General features: G+C 47.7%; 1 long non-coding RNA gene across 3 annotated transcripts; it reads left to right on the top strand.

Annotated features, from left to right (window-relative positions):
- The first annotated feature begins 1,193 nt into the window (after positions 1-1,193).
- Positions 1,194-15,951, top strand: LOC112648325 (uncharacterized). Of its 3 annotated transcripts, none has more exons than XR_007411785.1 (5): positions 1,194-1,363; positions 3,871-4,060; positions 9,143-9,292; positions 10,458-10,711; positions 15,344-15,951. It is a non-coding gene; the product is annotated as an uncharacterized LOC112648325 (long non-coding RNA). The 3 variants fall into 3 exon arrangements; XR_007411787.1 differs by lacking the exon at positions 15,344-15,951 and adding an exon at positions 10,902-10,997 and having other exon boundaries at positions 1,196-1,363; XR_007411786.1 differs by lacking the exons at positions 10,458-10,711; positions 15,344-15,951 and adding an exon at positions 10,902-10,997 and having other exon boundaries at positions 1,212-1,363.
- The last annotated feature ends 956 nt before the right edge of the window (positions 15,952-16,907 follow it).

Below are 16,907 nucleotides of genomic sequence, written 5' to 3'. Positions count from 1 at the left end.
ATTCCTTGACTTTTGGGCCAGGGAGTCACATCTTGGAATTCTGACCTCCAGAGCTGTAAGATAATAAATTTGTGTTACTTTAAGCCACAAAATTTGCCATAATTTGTTAACAGCAGCCATAGAAAACTAATGTACCACGCCACCCAGGAAAAAAAGAAAATCCTGCTGTAGACCCACATTAATAGAAAGAAGGGGATTAACTGGGAGAGGACACAACCGGGCAAGGAGCTCCTGCAGTGGGAGTGGGAATGTCAGAGGCTACCCAGCTATATGTATGTATTCATATGTTCTCTGTTATTCCAAAATTGGCAACACGGGGATAGATTGTGTAGTGCTTGCATGCACCGAGTCTTATGTTTTGACTATTTGTATAGTCCTTTTTATTTCCCCTGCTAGCCTACACTTTTCCATGATAGCATTCATCTTCATATTCTGGTCCTTTCCTCTGCCTTGTATGAATAATTCCACCTTGCATTTGTGAGGCATCTCACACTTCCCAAAGCCCTTGTGTAGCCATTAACCATTTTGAGCCTTACCACAACCCTTGTGGGGTCAGGCAAGGCCACTAGTGGTACTATTAATATATTTCACGGTAGCACCCAAGTTTCTCTAACACCGAGTCCTTCTGTTGGCAGCATTTCACCCTTTTTTTTTTTTTTTCATTTCACCCATTTTATCTGCCATGTGAATTCTAGACCATGGATGAGAAAGTTGAGATGCTGGCGGCCTCGCAGGGGTCCTGAGACTGAGTGAGCCCTGGGAGATGCGCGGCAACTCTGTGCACCTCCTTGGCCTTCTAACCTCTGAACATGGGAGGAAAAGCCCTTCTGCCCAGGTGGTGGGGGGAAGGAAAGCTCCACAATGGGGAAACCCATCCTGCTTCTCTAGCACATAGAGCAGTCAATTGGATGGGAAGAAGGAGTCACTCCCTGGTTCCAGGGAGACTGTCAGGGGTCCCCAGTCTGAGCTCCCTCCTCTTCCCCAACTGTCCTAAGGAGGCCCTGCTGTGAAGGTGGGCAGGAGGAATGGTCATGCTTCTGGCCTGGGCCTCAGGGCCTGGCGGAAGTCGGAGGCAGAAGAAAATGGTATCCAAGCCTTTGGATGCCAGCCCCCTCCCCACAGAGACAGCGCAGCTGCGTCCACTTAGAGGCAGTTTCGAGCCATAGGTCCCCTATCAGTGGTCCAAGCTCCACAAGTCACTTTGCAAGGATCCCGCTGCCTCTGCAGAATGTGGGCAACACCTACCCTGCAAGTCGTTGGGAGGATAAAAATAATCTATGGACTAGAGGAAGCGCTCAAAGGATAGCTGTATTATCCACACTCAAGCGAACCGGGGAAGAGGATTCCCCAAGTCGGCCGGCTGGTAATGGAACCAAGACCCCATCCTCAGCCCAAGTCTCCAGTTTCTCATCCAAAGGCCCGCTTCCCGGGGCCGCTTCCCGGGGCCTTCCGTGGCCGCCGTGGGCCCCGAGACCAAGCTTTCCCGCCCGGCGCGCACCCAGGACCCGCTTCGCCGAGCACCGCACAGCTGCGCACATCTGGCAGCCCCGGGCGGCCGCTGCCGGGACCCCCGCCCCGGAGCCTCGGTCTGGGCGGACCCCGGGGCGGCGCCGGCTCGGCCTCTCCGGGAGGCTCCCCGCGCGCCTCCGCTCCGGCTGCGGGCGCTGGAGGCGGGGCCGCGGGAGGGGGCAGCGGGGGGCCTGGGGGGGGCCTGGAGGGCAGCGGGGAGCCCTGGGGGGACAGCCAGCCGGGAGCCTGGGGGAGCAGCGGGGTCCACGGGGGTCCGCGCGGGGCCTCGGGGGCAGCGGGGGTCCGCGAGGGGGCAGCGGGAGGCCTCGGGGGGCGGCGGGGGGCCCGCTGGGGGCCTGGGGGGTCCGTGAGGGGTCCGAGGGGGGCAGCGGGAGTCGGGAGCCGGCGGGCCGCGGGGGACCTCGGGGGGAGCAGCGGGGGGGGCCGCGGGGGCAGAGGGGGCAGCGGGGGTCCGCGGGGGGTCATTGGGGTCCGCGGGGGGGGCCTGGGGCGGCAGCGGGGGTCGGGGCTCCATTGGGGGGCAGCTGGGGGCCCCGAGGGGGGGCAGAGGGGGCAGCGAGGGCCGCGGGGGGCCGCTGGGGGTCATTGGGGTCCGCGGGGGGGCCTAGGGGGTCAGCGGGGGCCGCGGGGAACCTGGGGGAGCAGCGAGGGCCGCGGGGGGCCGCTGGGGGTCATTGGGGTCCGCGGGGGGCCTAGGGGGGCAGCGGGGGCCGCGGGGGGGCCTCGGGGGGTCGCGAGGGGTCATTGGGGTCCGCGGGGGTCCGCGAGGGGGCAGCGGGAGGCCGCTGGGGTCCGCGAGGAGGCCGTGGGGGCCGCGGGGGTCGGGGCGCCGTGGGGGGCAGCGGGGGCCCGAGGGGGGCAGCGGGGGTCGGGGGGCCGGGGCGCACGCGTGTCTGCCGGCCCTCGGGGGCGCAAGCGCGGCGGATGGGCGGGAGGACCCCGGGGGGGGGGGGCGGCCCGCGGAGGTGACCCGGACGGCCGGGAGGCGACGGGACAGGGCCTGGCCCGCTGCCCGCAGGGTTCAGGCCCGGCCCAGGCAGCCGAAGGCCCTTGCCAGCGCCCGGGGCCAAGGCTGACGCGGGTGCAGCTGAGCACTGTTCGGCGGGTGGGCGCGGGCCCCGGGCTGGGGGGGGGGCGGGGAGGGGGAGGGGGGCGGGGCGGGGGCGGCCTCCCTCTGCACCCCGGCCCCGCCCGCGCCTCCCGCTCCCGCGGCGGGACAGCTCCGCCCGCACCCCCCACCCCTCGGGGCTCCGGGACCCGGCAGCGGCGGGAGGAAGGGAAACGCGGCCCCATCCTCGCCGAGGCGATCCGCTCGCCCCACGCGTGCTGCCCGGTGCCGCCGTCCCGGGCGCAGGGCGGAGGTCGGCGGGGCGCACCTGCCTTGGGAGGCGGACCAGCCCAGGAGCCGTGAAACTCACCGGAGCTGAGCCCCAAAGGGTCCTGTGCACAGCCCTGATTCAGTCCCCTTGCTAATAAGACTGTAGGCCATAGGGTTTTACCTGGGCACTTTCAACGCACCCCTCCTCTCTATCCTCCCAGGCTTTTTTTTTTTTTTTTTGGGAAGCACACAGAGCTCCTACCTATTCGTGTTACAGGTGAGAAAACACGGCTGGCAAAGGCCCATTCGCCCCCATTTGCGTAGCTAGACTCGGTCAGCCAGAGGCTAAGTCCCTTCTCTCCCTCCCTCCCCCCTCTCTCCCCCCTCCCTCCAGCTGTAGGCCAGGCTTCCACCCCTTCCAACATTCCTGAAGAGGGGTGGCCTCTATTTCTGGGAGAATCAGGCCCTCTAGTCACTGCTGCATGGGAGGTGGGGATAGTAAGTGAAAAGGAAGCAGGTTCTCTTTATTGCAGAGCAAATTCTGTGAGTGGCCTTCCTGGAGGCTTCTCTTCCTTGCCCTGGGGCAGTGGTTCTCAAAGTCCTGCCCCAGCTTGAGGGGCAGCAGGAACCTCACCCCGGAGAACTTACAAGAAATGCACATCCTCTGCTCCACCCCAGGCCTCCTGAATCAGACACTCTGGAAGCAGAGCCTAGCAGTTTTGTTTTAAGGCACACTCCCACCAATCCTGTGGGACACGCTCAAGTTCTGAGAACCACTCATCTAGAAGAGCCTCGGTGTAGGCTAGAAGCGGGCTGACTGCCACGCGAGGCGGGAGGGCCAAGAGGGCAAGAAATGAACTGGTCCAGTGGCTAGCAGTAGTGTGATAGGTCCATTCCTCAGATCCTCTTAACTCTGTGTGTGTGTGTAAACCTTTGGGGCCACGTACAATATTGGAAAGTAATGGAGACTGAGGACCTCCCATAGCATTGCATTCACATACCTACTCACATCTCAAACACAGTGTCCCTGCTGAGGCCCAGCCCTCCAACTTGCTCAAGATGATCTGGATGTTATGGATTCTTTTTGAGTTGAAAGAAGAAGATGCAGCCAGGTCCTGTCCTGCAATGGAAGGTTCTGCAATGGAAGGGCATCATTGCCTATGAGCAAGTTAGCGGAGCAGACCCTGCTCTTTCCTCCTCCCCCGATGACAGGTAAGGCTCACTTTGACCACCTGTGGAAGTGCTGAGCCAGCCTGGGGGTGGGAGGGAGGGAGACGGGGACAGGGGGAGGAGGAGGGAGGACAGGGATGCAGGAGTCACTCCTCCCAGCTGGCCCCAGGGGTATGGAGGGTGGGCATGGGTACCAGGTAGGATCCGAACTGGTGACATAGCAGGGAAGCTTGCTGGGGGAATCGGTGGAAAAAGTCCCTCTCTCTTTGAAAGGGCTTCAAGAAACAGGCCTTTTCCTTTCAGTCTCCAGATGTCATCACCGGGAGCACTATAGTCTTTCTGAAAAGGCAATGAAAGGGATTGGACTAGAAGAGCCCACAGGATTTGGGGGGTGACAGAGAAGAAAGTTGGGGAACTCTCAGGATCTTCAGGACATTGTTGTTAAACCGCCAAGTCAGTGGCCCCGGAGAGGTGGGGGAGAGGCACGCCTTGGGATTTTCCTGCTATGGGAGATGGATTGCTTTTCTTATCTAGCCGGCTGCAAGCTGCCTTCTCTTTTGCAGCCGCACCCTCCTCACAGGCTGGAGCACACTAGCAGAAATGAAAGTCCGGTTGGGCATCAGAGGGGTTACCAGGAGGACGCTCGGGGGGCTCTGACCACTCCAGGCACCGGAGCCCCTTAGCATCCCGCACCTGTCTCAGGATGCCCGCCGCACCCCTCGTGTGGCTCTCTTGCTCCTGCCCTGGGCCCCTTCTTTCATCTGTCCTTGCTTTCAGCGAAACTGGCTGCTGCTCACTAGGCTTCCAGTTCCAGTTTTCGAGAGTGAGAACCTGATTGGCCTGGTCAAGCACCACGGCTCCAGAGAGGGAAGACATTCTCATGCTGGATGTCCTCATGGGTGGCTCACCGGTCAATCTGCGGAGGGGGGGTCCCCCTCTGCTCTGTGTCTCCTCATCCATAGCAAGGAGAGTGGGTGCAGAACATGATCAGCCCCACTCAGCCCGAGGCCGAGGCTGTGGGCTGGGAAGTTTCCCTGACAGGCACACAATGCTGTTGGCAGGTCGTGAGGCTGGCTTGCCAGCGCAGCCTTCGTGGGGAGCAATAAAACGGCAGCGCTGAGCCAACCAGGGTCAGAGCAAAGGAATCCACTGCAACCACAACACTCTCTGCTGTTGATCTGTTACACACTCAAGAGTGAGGGTGGTGGTGGGGGGTCCAGTGGGAATGTTTGCCTGGGGCCTAGCTCTGCCCCAGACACACAGTCAAACTCAGAGAGTATCCACCCCCGCCCCCGCAGGTGCATACCCACAGGAAGTGGAGGCACTGCTGCTGCCCCAAATGTACACACCACACGTGATTTTTCCATATGGCACTCGATACAACTGTTTTCAGGGTTGTTTTGTCGTTGGAGTCCTTATGAAAGCCTTCACGGCCTGGCCTTGTGCCGGGATGTGCAAGCAGCAGCCCTGCTGATGGCACTGGAGGCAGAAGTGACAGCGAACGACCGCAGCAGAATGTTTCCTAAATCAAAGCCTTTAAAAAGCATATGGGGTACAAGCAACGAGGAGCCGGAGTGTGAGAGCACGACGCCCTTGCGCTGTGTTTATGGCATTCTGATAGTAGGTGTGTTATTCTTTCCGTAAGAACAAGCAATCACAGGGATGGAAGAGGCGCCAAGTGAGGTGTTTCTGTCACTTATTAGTTCTATGTCCTCAGGCAAATTGTTTGAACTTTCTCAGCTTCGGTGTCTTCATTGGTAAAATGTGTCTAATACTACTTCCCTTGCAGGGTTGCCGTATTCCTTACAGACAGTAAGGCACCTGAGAAAATGTTGAGCACATAACTTGGTGACATCTTAAAGCTGTCATCCTAAAGGACCCCTTCCCTGGGGCAGGTAGGCTATAGGGTTACTTTGAGAGAATCATAGTCTGAATCTCCAGACCGTGGTATTGGCTGAGTGCTGGGATATCTGTCACCCAGCTCAACAAATGAGCTTGGAATTCATTGTGCTCATCAGATCAGAAATGAGAAATGGCTGGAAGGTGCCAAGTGGATAGTGGGATATTGGGAAGAAGACAGCTTAATTGATGCTAATCTGAGCAGGAAATGGAGAGGAAGCCAAGTAGCTTCGAGAGCTGAGCCCAGGTGTCATTCATCATTTTATGCTACATGGGAAGTGGGAGAGGACCCAGACCTGATACCAGCCAGGGCTCTGAGGAAAGAGTCAGAGGCCACTGTCACCAGGAAGTGAATGATGCTGAATAAAAACCACCCCAGGCACTAAGAGAGAGGTCAGGAATAAGGATGGGATTTGCAGGATTGGGGAGCCAAAGGACCTTTAGGGGAATGACAGAGATATTTAGGAATTCTTGGGACTGGAGTCAAGAAAGGTCTACTAGACAGCTGAGAGCACTCAGAAGTCCAGTGTGGCTGCCTGAGGCCACACTCAAAGAGAAAATCAACAGTGAGTATTGGAGACGTTTTAGGGATCCCTGAAGGCTCCCAGTGGGAATACCAGACATTGCGGTGTTAAGATGGCAAGGAGGAACGTGTGTGTGTGTGTGTGTGTGTGTGTAAAACAATATTTTTTTCCAGAGGACAAGACTCCAAAATGTGTTTCAGCACCACCACCACCTGCCCCCTATACATCCTGCAAAATCCTCCAAACTGCGGAGAGGATGGACTTTACTCCCATCATTAGGTTACATTAGAAGGCACAGCTGGCCTTAAAATAAGAAGAATAACTAGGTGGGTAGGACCTAATCCTAAAAGCCCCTTAAAAACGGAGTGTCCTCTAGCTGCTGACCGAAGGGGAAGTCAGGGATCTCAAGCAGAAGTATTCAAGGTACCACTGATGACTTGAAGAGGGAGAGGCCACTTATCAAGAAATTTGGCAGCTTCTAGGAGACGCAGCTCTGGGGACTACCAGAAACGAAAAAGGGATCAGTCCTACAACCATAAGGAACTGACAACAAGAATGGGCTTGGAAATGGATTCTTCCCCAGAGCCTCCAGATGAGAGTGCAGGCGAGTTAGCACCTTGATTTTAGCCTTGGGATCCTCTGAGAGAGAACCCAGCCTCTCCATACCAGATTTGAACCGTGATTTGTGAGATACTAGGCGAGAGTTTTTTTTAAGCTGCTAATTTTGTAGGGAATCTGAATGCAACAAGAGGAAACAAATACAGATCAATGAAGAATATGTGGTTCAGATTTAGGACTTAATCTTTCATCCTTCCCACCTTATTTCCTTTTCGTTTCACATTACCTTCTTCATCTTTTTTGTTTGTTTGTTTGTTTTTGGCCAATTTACTATCTGATTACTAGGAACCAGAGGGAATTTGACTGTACCTAAGTGCTAATAAAATAAAATATAAGAAAAATGTAAATCTGTACCTGCTTCTGCCACTTAGTATGTGTGGCTTTGGGAAAGTTGGTTAGCTTCCTTATACCTCAGTTTCGCATCTATAAATAGCGTTTATAAGGCTTACTTGCTGCACTGAAGTTAGACTCAAGTCACATGATGTATGCTTTATGAAATATAAAGCTGTATATAAATATGAGCAACTATGTTTTTGAAGCCAGAACCACCGGCAGGGTACCTGGGGCAGCCAGGTGAGCCAGCAGAGGTGAAAGTCCCAGCTAGAATATCGAGGAACCTAAGAGAGAGGAGAAAATTAATAAGAAGAGCCCCTTGGAGAAAGCGTTGGGGAGCAGTTGCAAGGACTCTTTCTCCTCTTGAGTGTGCTTTCAGTCTAAAGACTGAAAGTAAAAAAAAAAGCAGACTGGGAAGCGCGCAAGACGAATTCTCAGTATCACCAACCCCAGGGTTTAAAATCCTAGATGAGGAAAGAAGTAATATGACCTCCAGAATGGCCAACCAAATCATTTAGAAAGCTAAAGACAAAAGGAAGCCTGCCACGCTGCAACGAGGACATTGCGTAATGAGGACATTAGACAGAACAAATGAATGAAATCAAACACCTCCAAGGCAGAGGAGAAGCAGAAGGAAATTTCTTTTGGGGAAATGTTATCATTGGCTAAAGACAGAACACGCCTGTGCTTCACAGTGGTGTGGGAACAGTCTCGGGCGGTAAAGAGATGGTTGGAAAGGAAGGCTACAGGCCCTGTGGCAGCATATGGAAATTCAATCCATAACAAAGAAAATCAGACAAGAGATGGGTGATAAGCACACCCATGAAGGACAAAAAGACAGATGTAAAAATCTGATGAGTTCTCCAACTTCTAAAAGCATCCAAATTAGCACAATGTTTATTATGGATCAGATTAAATAGCTACACAGAGAAATACTTTGGAGAAGATTCCGAAAAGGAAGAACCAGCACCAATGCTATATTTACTCAACAATAACAACAAAGTGTTTTGTTTCCTGCCTGTTCCATTGTTTCTTGACAAGGAAGCTGCATTTTAAAAACATGAACCCAGGTAATATGAAAACACACACACACACACACACACACACACAAGGTAAATCTCAGATGAATCTACAGAAGTAATTAAAAGCTTTCACTAGCACAGTCATTTTGTGATCATTCTAGAGCGGGACGAAACTGAGACCCAAGCCCAGGCAGTAACCTCATACCCTAGAGAAGATCCATGTTTAGGATCATGGGTGATCTACTTGGGAAGAGGCACAGGCTTGAACTCTACAGGTTTTCCTTGGTGACATACTGAACATTTAGATCAGCCTCTCTGAGCATCAGTTTCTTAACCTGTAAAAACTGTAGGATTTTGGATTCAGTGGAATCTTATATATAAAATGGCTGGCATATGGTCAACAATCAAAAAGGGGGACTAATTTTTAAACTACTAATGTCGCCCTAGTTGTAAAGGGGCTAACTAAATAAACTCAGATCCTTTCCACCTTTAAAGTCTTATGGGTCTACCCTTGTAGGGTAGCCTTATTGCTGGGAATATAAAATGATGCAGTTGCTGTGGAAGATAGTTTGGCAGCAGTTCCTCAACAAGCCAAACATAGACTCATCAGACAACCCAGTAATTCCACTCTTAGGTACATACTTAAGAGAACTGAAAGTGGGGACTTACACAGTCACTTGTACACTGATGTCATTATAGCGTTTTTGTTGTTGTTGTTGTTTTTGCAGTAGCTGAAAGATGGACACAACCCAGTCTCTGTCAACAGATAAATGGATAAACAAAACGTGGTGTGCGATACAATGGAATATTATCCCGCCATAGAGAGGAATGCAGTTGTGCCACATGCTACAACACAGACGAACCCTGCAGACGTTGTGGTAGGTGAAACAAGCAAATAAGCCAGAGACAAAAAGCACACATATTGTCTGATTCCATGTATATGAAATATATAAAAGAGGAAATGTCATAGAAACAGAAAGTAGAGCTCACCATGGGCTGGGGGAAGACGTTATTGCTTACTGGGTACTGGGTTTCTATTTGGAATGATGGAAATGTTTTTGGAAACAGATGGTGTGATGGTTATACAACAGTGTGAATGTGATTAATGCTACTGAATTGTACACTTAGAAATGATTAAAATGGCATCCTTTATGTTATATACATTTTTTTCCCACACACAAAAAAAGTGTGGTTCTATCTTTCAGACTCTTCTCCTATGATATGGTAACATCCAAATTAGAGAAATGAACGCCACCTGCCCTTTTTATATTCCCTACAGTCACAAGTGTGGGCTCCGGACACAATTTGCCTGGGTTCAGATCCTCCCTTGGGTCCTTACTACCTGTGCCATCTGGGGCAAGCTGCTCAAAATTTTGAGCTTCAGTTCCCTTTTATGTAAACTGGAGATAAAAATAATCTGTATCTCATAGACACTATGAGATGCTTACATCGTGCCTGGTATGAAGGAAGTGCTTAGGAAATACGATTTCTTCCTGTTCCTTGAAAAGCACCACTATAGTGGCAGCAGAAGGTAGGGTGCATCAGAGCCGGGTGCCCAATGGTGCTAGGGCCAAAGTACTAATCCCGATTTCCCAGGATGCTCCTTACTGAGGTGGGAAGCCTTGGCTCTCATCCCCAGATGACCGGAAGACAACAAGCCACACTCCTTGAGGCTCTACCTCAAGCCCGCTCCATCCTTCCCACTTTAGGTAGAGAGATCATTCTAGTCCTTCAGTAGATAGCACCTTGCAGCTCTTGAATCCAGTCCACACTCATGAATACCCCTTTCTGCTCCAACCATGTTGACCTGCTTGCAGCTCCACCTGGAAGGCTCCTACCTCGCCACCTCTCCTGGCTCTCGACTCCCCTTCCTTTCAGCCTGACTCACCAGGGCTGAGTTAGATGCTTCTCCTCTGAGCTCACATAATGCCCCTTCCGCCCTCCCTGGCATCGCCTACTCACTCTGATGTTATTACCTGTTTCCTTATCATGTCTTAAGATAAGATTAAGCTCCTTAGGCTATTATTAACCTTTTATCCCCAGTGCCCAGAACAGTGCCCATAGTGCCTGGCTCAGAGGAACGCATGCTGGTTGAATAGAGGAATGAATTTGAACAGATAGAAGAATAGATGGATGATCTGGCATTGGTTCTACAAGTTGCATCAGGTTGTAAGATGGCAATACCAGCTCCTATCGGCCGTTGGCCTCTTTCAGACCTTCATTAGACCAGTATGGACCCTTGACAGGATGTCGATTTTAATGGGAAACAGTGACAGCCTAGGTTCCAAACAAGGCAGGTGAGTGACTGTTGGTTTTTTAGAAACTTACTGCCCCCTACTGTCTGTTTTTAAATAGATTTCCACCCATGGTTTCAGTTCCTTCAAGACCCTCTAAACCTACCTCGTTCTTAACTTTCCTACTTCCACTGCTGGTGGCACCATTTATGGGAGCTACTAACACTTAAAATCTTTTCTTATTCTCCCGTAGCCCCTCAGATCTCTGCAATCCCTCAACCCATTAACGTGACCTCCCATCTCTACCCACTTTCCTATTCTTACTATTACCATTAAAAAGTGCTTGTAAGAACAAAGCTCTATTAAAGAATGTTTTCCTCTGCATTGGGAAATCATCAAGGCCACTCGGGCCACTCAACATCATTTAATACGTAACACAGACTTGAGGCTAGCTTCCACTTCTCTAGCACCTCTGGGAAACACAGCACCATTAGACTAGTTAGATTCTCAAGGCAGAAACAGTACCAATTTTAAATGGCACTAAATGGGGCAATGACCTAGCACTGCTCCTTTATTAATCTTCATAATACTAGGAAAAATTAGGGGCATGTCCCTCTGCCTTAGGAAACAGGAAGGCTAGCCTTTCTCCTTTGAACCGGTGGCATTGTTTTATTGTCTTTGATTAGGGAAGGTCTTAAGCAACAATTGAATTTGTACTTTAGCTATTGCCAGAAGGAACATTAATTAATATAAGTTACACCATAATTAAATCATAGAAATAAGAGCACATTCATCAAAATTTAAAAAGAGCAGTTTTATACAATCTTCTCCAACTGGTTAAATTGAATCATTCTGCTATTTAAGCTGCTTTTTCACACTATTACTCATCTGTGGTGCCCAATAGATGACTTCTTTAGCAAAAAAGTAGAGAATGGTAGAGAAGTTTACTTTGAGGGGGTATAGACAGGTGATCACAGCCTAAACCAGTTGTCAAGCGGAGGTCTTAGTTCCCCAAGTAATATGGACCAGGTTTCCTAAGTCTGCCCAATTAGTAGTTTGCTCTCTTATTATCAGGGTCTCTGTACTCAAGGATGCTTATATGTGACCTTGGATTTTTCGGAGCTTTCTATGTCCTCATTTGAAGAACGTAGATGATAATGATAGCTCTTTCATAGAGCTATTTAGAACAGTGCCAGAACATTATCCAAGTATGATTCCAGGCTGTCCCCTCGCTCCATCCTGTGTGGCTCATGCCTGTCCACCGATGGGCAGCCTGTCTCAGAAGGATTCCGAGTCCAGCTTTTAAGATTACAACACAGAAGGACGTGTTACTTTCCCAGCTCTCGTTCTAATAAACGGTTTGGAAAAATCTATGTTGTTTAGAGGCTGTGGTCATTATTTATAGGTACTTAGCATGTGCCCAGACATCATTGAGGCATCGGGGATTGGAGAGGGTCCAAGCATATAAACCACCCATCAGAGATTCTCCAGAATCTACTCATGTGATTTTAGGCCTTGAAGGAAGCACGGCATCACATTTTTTCAGCCTGTGGAGATGCTTTAACAAGTAGCCAGCTGGGATGTAAAGGCAGCTGCTCTTATTTAAGAACAATATGAGAACCAACTGCCTGAATGGCTCTTCTGTGACATAAAAGCAGGGTTAGGTATTTTCCATGGTGTTGCCTAATTCCCTTTATTTAAAGATCCAGACATTAATTCCTTCTTGAGCTGTCTATAGCTGTCCATTTCTTATCAGAAAATGGAAACTATGTAATCTAAGTGTGTTTGGTGTTTTGGTCACTGCCAGAAAGCTGAGAGCCGGCTCATTGTCCTTATGGGCCAATCGGTTCAATGCAAGGGCCTGATTGGCCACTCTCCTTGCATCCTTTGACTGTACTCTGCAGGACTTGGCTATTAATTACTGTGTCTTGCACTATGCTTTCTTCTTGAGTCCCTTCTGAAAGAGAGTTTCCAACCTTAAATGAAAAAAAAAATAAATAGTTCAGTCATTTCAATAATAATAAAAACAGCAAAAATACAAGGTAAGTGTTATGAGCAAATGTTAAGTAAATCACTGGATGGTATTTAAGATTTCAGTTCAGGTAGGATTAAATAGAAGCAATAAGTAAAAAATACTAGATATGTTTTATACAGACATGTATTATATCTCTCTTTATATATAATATGCAGATAGAGCTACATCTACACATGGATATATAGGCAGGTCTCATATATAGATACACATCTCATATATCATACATATTTTTAAGACTTTATTATTTATTTGACAGAAAGAGAGAACACAAGCAAGGGGAGTAGCAGGCAGAGAGAGGGGGAGAAGGAGGCTCTCCACTGAGCCGGAAGCCAGAGGTGGAGCTTGATCTCTGGACCCTGGGATCACAACCTGAGTCAAAGGCAGACACTTAACCGACTGAGCCACCCAGGTGCCCCCATACATATTTTTATATAGACACATACTAGATATGCACATGCAAATATATCAGATTCTAAAGTCAGACTGTCTAGGTTGGAATCCTAGCTTCACCCTCCCTCAGCTATATGTTCTTGGGCCAGTATTTATCATCTCATTCTCAGGTTCATCATCTCAGAATGACAGGTAAAAACACTCCCAACAAATGTTGCTTTGAGGATGAATGAGACAGTTATGATATGGCAAGCTTTCAATAAATACCAGCTTTTACTCTTATAACTCCCTTTTACTCATTTATGATAGCAATATTCCTGATAATAATTGCAAGTCCAGTATCCAGAATTTGAACAATAGGTTTACATGTTTGAAGGCAGATGGGGTATCTTCCCTCAGTGCTAAAGACTGAAGAGTCCTTCATTGTACTTCCTGTAAATAGTACCTGCCTCAAAGTCCAGCGATCTGGAACAAATGAAGATCTTTAACAGGCACAGCTGGCTAGGACAGAAGCAGCTATGATTAGGGAAGAGGGGCTCAAGGCTTACTAACTCAGAGCAGCCCCCTTCCTTCTGCAGGTCACTCAAATACACAAGGTTCAGGGTAGAGGGAAAAATACCTCTCTTTTTTGCTTCCAAAACAATAGCTGCATGAAAGCTTGTTCTGCTGTTTCCCCCAAGCTCACCCTTGGGTAGGATCCTCCACTCAATGCCAGCCTTCTCAGTATATGTGGTCAGAGAGGAAGGGCCCTAGCAAGACACCAGCCTGGGATGATGAGCTCCTGTGCTGAGCAAGCCTGGCAGTCAGGGATGGGGTCACGGGTTGGGGTGTGGGGGGGTGGGGGATGTTGACAAGGACTTCTGCTACCTTACAAGCCCAGCCTCAGCTCTTGAACATCACCTTGGTCCCCGCCCCCCACACCCGTCCCAACAGCAAATGGACAACAGCTCCAAATTCTTTTGGCTCAAAATCATCGGCAATCGGATGACACACGGGAAAAAACAAACAAGTGTGTCGCTTATTATGTTTTATTGTGTTAAACGGTTTACATGGGATAGCCTATTTAATATAATATGTAATAAAAAATGCAGAACTTGTGAAAGCTAGGTTTCTGAAAGTTTAGTGTTTTTTTGTTCTTAATTTATATTGTTATTTCATTATATCCTTATTTAGAGGAGCCACATAAAGTACACTGTAATTGTATTTTTAAAATATCTGTTCATGTGCGGTTTTGAATATTCACTTAAGCGAATGGAATCAAAATCCCTTGGTTGAGGGATTTTAGATTCAGCTAGGAGTCTGCAAGGCATACATATCTAGCTGCTACATAATCTGGGACTGCAGTGTCCAGTACAGTGACCACTAGCAACCTGTAGCCACTGAGCACTCGTGGTAATAATTTACATTTAAAAAACTGAAGTAGTGTAAAATATTCTTCTAATAACACAATTTGATCATTTTGGTAGGACCGTACTTCACTTCAAGATTTCTCTTGTGTGTTGAGCATGTGTGCTGTTTCTAGTATTATTTGTAAGCATTCCACTAATCCAGTTGATGGCCACCTATTGATTCAATTCAAATTATTTTTTTCTGAACACCAGTGTAACATTCTGATGTGTTTATTTGAATATTTTAGGCAGACAGTGCAAGTCACAGTGATACCCATAAATCATAATTGGTGAATTAAATGGCATATATTGTTTTAATTGTACCGCAATTCAAAATGAAGGCATACTACTGATGCTAAATTGCTTAGAGGTCCTGGAGCTAGTACTGTCATGGAAAAGATATGTGAGTAAATGTCACAATGAATGGCAATCAGAATTTGCTGAAGTGGTGCAAAATGAAAAAGTTGATTTTTGTATAAAATTTTTTAAAAAGATAATAAAGTGTGCAATAGTAAGAGACATTTTTACCAAACACATAAGGCATTTGATAAATTTCCTCACAATATTCAGAAGATTGTTGAAATTATTCTTCAAAGTAGAATCAAATATCTAAGAAAAAAAATTTTCCCCTTATAGATAATCTATTTTCTTTCTCTGAGGTTTTTAATTTTGGGGGCCCTGGGTGGCTCAGTTGGTTAAGTGTCCAACTCTTGATTTTGGCTTAGGTCATGGTCTCAGGGTCATAGGATCAAGCTCACATCGGGCTCTGTGCTTTGGTGGAATCTGCTTGAGATTTTCTCTCTCCCTCTCCTTCTGCCCCTCCCCTTGCTCACACTCTATAAATAAATACATCTTTAAAGTTTGTTTGTTTTTTTTTTTAAGATTTTCTTTATTTATTCACGAGAGACACACAGAGAGAGGCAGAGACACAGGCAGAGGGAGAAGCAGGCTCCATGCAGGGAGCCCGATGTGAGACTCGATCCCGGGACTCCAGGATCACGCCCTGGGCCGAAGGCAGATACTGTACTGCTGAGCCACCCAGGCTGCCCAAATCTTCAAAGTTTCTAATTTTGTTTCTATTTGATGAATTCGACATGTTACAATTTATAAATTTAAGGTATGTAGTATGTTTCTTTGATAATTTTATGTGTTGTAGTAAGATTGCCATTGAGGCAATATTTATCACACTATGACTTATTCACCATTTGTCATAAGTTCATACTCTTAAACACCATCAGTCTATCTCCCCAATCCCCATCTCCTGCCAACCACCATTTTACTCCTCTGTTTTGTTTTGTTTTGTTTTTACAGGTTTGACTTGTTTAGATTCCTCTAATCTTTTTTTCTTTTTTGCAGCTTCACTGAGGCATAATTGAAATTTTAAAAATAGTGCATACTTAATGTATACAATTTGATGAGGTTGGATGTATGTAGACACCTGTGATATCATCACTACAACCAATGTAATAAACATATTATCACCTCCAAAAGTTTTCCCGTATCCCTTTGCTCTGTGTGTGTATGTGTTAAAAACACTTAACATGGGATCTACCCTCCTAACAATTTAAGTGCACAGTACTATATTGTTAAGTATAGGCACAATGTTGTACAACAGACCTCTAGAACTTACTTCTCTGTTATAACTACATTTATACCCATTGAACAATTCCTCATTTTCTTCTCTCCCCACCCACCAACAACCAACTGCCTACTTTCTGCTTCTTAAGTTTTCTGCTTTCTTAACTGGTTTAATACTTCATGTAAGTAGAATCATGCAGCATTTGCCTTTCTGTGACTGATGTATTTCACTTAGCATGATGTCTTCCAGGTCAATCTATGTTGTCACAAAATTTTAAGACTTTTAAATAGGATCTCATATACCTTGTCATTTTGGCCAAGTATAAAATTGCTCTGATTCTCACGTACGTACACACATATGCATTCATTTTTAGATGGAGATGAAAAAGAAAGTATTTCAGTTATAGATATTTTATTAGAAAATCATGAGGAAAATACTAAAAAAAAAAAAAAAAAAAGCCGTTTCTCAAAAAAAACTTCAGTTAAGCCACCAAACAATTGCTTATAAAATACAAGACCTTTTTTAGGAATGCCTGGGTGTCTCAGTGGTTGAGCATCTGCCTTTGGCTCAGCGTGTGATCCCGGGGTCCCAGGATTGAGTCCCACATCAGGCTCCCTACATGGAACCTCCTTCTCCCTTTGCCTGTCTCTCTCTATCTGTGTGTCTCTCATGAATAAATAAAGTCTTTATAAAAATAAAATAAAATACAAGACCTTTTTAACAATATCAAAACTTGAAAAACTGCAAGTTTTTGTTTTGTTTTGTTTAATCTTTAATGAGTCACAAGATATAAAAGACATTTCCCAACAAGTACTTGGAATATGTTTTGTCTCTAAGGACTTCTTAATTTATAAAGAAATATTGTCC

Source organism: Canis lupus, chromosome 7, assembly GCF_003254725.2.
Source record: "Canis lupus dingo isolate Sandy chromosome 7, ASM325472v2, whole genome shotgun sequence".
Taxonomy (NCBI): domain Eukaryota; kingdom Metazoa; phylum Chordata; class Mammalia; order Carnivora; family Canidae; genus Canis; species Canis lupus.
Note: the sequence above shows the minus strand (reverse complement) of the source record. Positions and strands in the feature narration are given on the sequence as shown.